The sequence below is a fragment of the Manacus vitellinus genome, unplaced genomic scaffold (assembly GCF_001715985.3).
Source record: "Manacus vitellinus isolate BGI_N305 unplaced genomic scaffold, ASM171598v3 scaffold_149_pilon, whole genome shotgun sequence".
In the NCBI taxonomy this organism is placed as follows: domain Eukaryota; kingdom Metazoa; phylum Chordata; class Aves; order Passeriformes; family Pipridae; genus Manacus; species Manacus vitellinus.
This window is the reverse complement of record NW_021939062.1, coordinates 64,806-65,862: the sequence shown is the minus strand read 5'-3', so window position 1 is coordinate 65,862 and position 1,057 is coordinate 64,806.

Below are 1,057 nucleotides of genomic sequence, written 5' to 3'. Positions count from 1 at the left end.
CAGGGGACACAGGGACATGGGGGCAACGTGGGGACAGCAGGGGACACAGGGAGTGGGGGGATAGTGGGACAACATGAGGGGGATATGGGGACACCTTGGGCTGGGGCTACCACCCTGGGGACATCCTGGGACTCCCTGGTTGTCACCCTGGACACACTCTGAGGACACCCCAGGTACAGGGACGTTCTGGGGATATCTTGGGGATGCCCTGGGGAGTGAGGTCATGGGGACATCATGAGGGGGACACCCTGGGGATACCCCAGGCACAGGAACATGGGGACACCACCCTGAGGACATCCCAGGAGGGGGATCGGGGTACACAGTGACACTTTGGGGGGGTCCCAGTGTGGATCTGGGGGGTCCCAGAGGGAGTTTGAGTGGGTCCCAGGGCAGGTTGGAGGGTTCTAGGCTGGATTTGGGGGGACCCCAGGGGGAATTTGGGTTGGATTTGAAAGGATCCTGGGGATTGTTTGAGGGGTCCCGGGCATTCTTGAGGGGGGCCCAGGGAGGATTTGGGGCGTCAGGAGATTTGAGGGTGGACTTAGGGGTCTCAGGGAGTGCTTGGGGAGTCCCAGGGTGGATTTGGGAGGTTCTGAGAGGGGCTGGAGGGTCCCAGCAAGGTCCCCGAGGAGTTTGGGGGGGTTCTGATGGGGACTTGGGGGTCCTAGAGGTTGGTTTGGGGGTCCCAGGGTGGTGTTGGGCTTTTGGGGTCGGTTTTTTGGGGTCTCACCAGGTGGGCAAAGGGGCCAGGCTGCAGCAGCAGGCAGGTGCCCATGGGTGGGTTTAGAGGTCCCAGGGTGTGTCTGGGGTCAGTTTGGGGGTCCCAGGGTGGGTTTTGGGGTCTCACCAGGAAGGTGAAGGACTCGGGCCACAGCAGCAAGTGGGGGCCCAGGGGTGGGTGTTGGAGGGCAAGGGTTGGTTTGGGGGTCCAAGGGGTTGGTTTGGGGGTGCAGGGGTTGGTTTGAGGTGCAGGAGTTTGGGGGTCAGTTTTGGGGTCAGTTGGGGGTCTCACCGGCTGTGAGAAGGGCCCAGGCCGCAGTAGCAGGCGGGTGCCCAG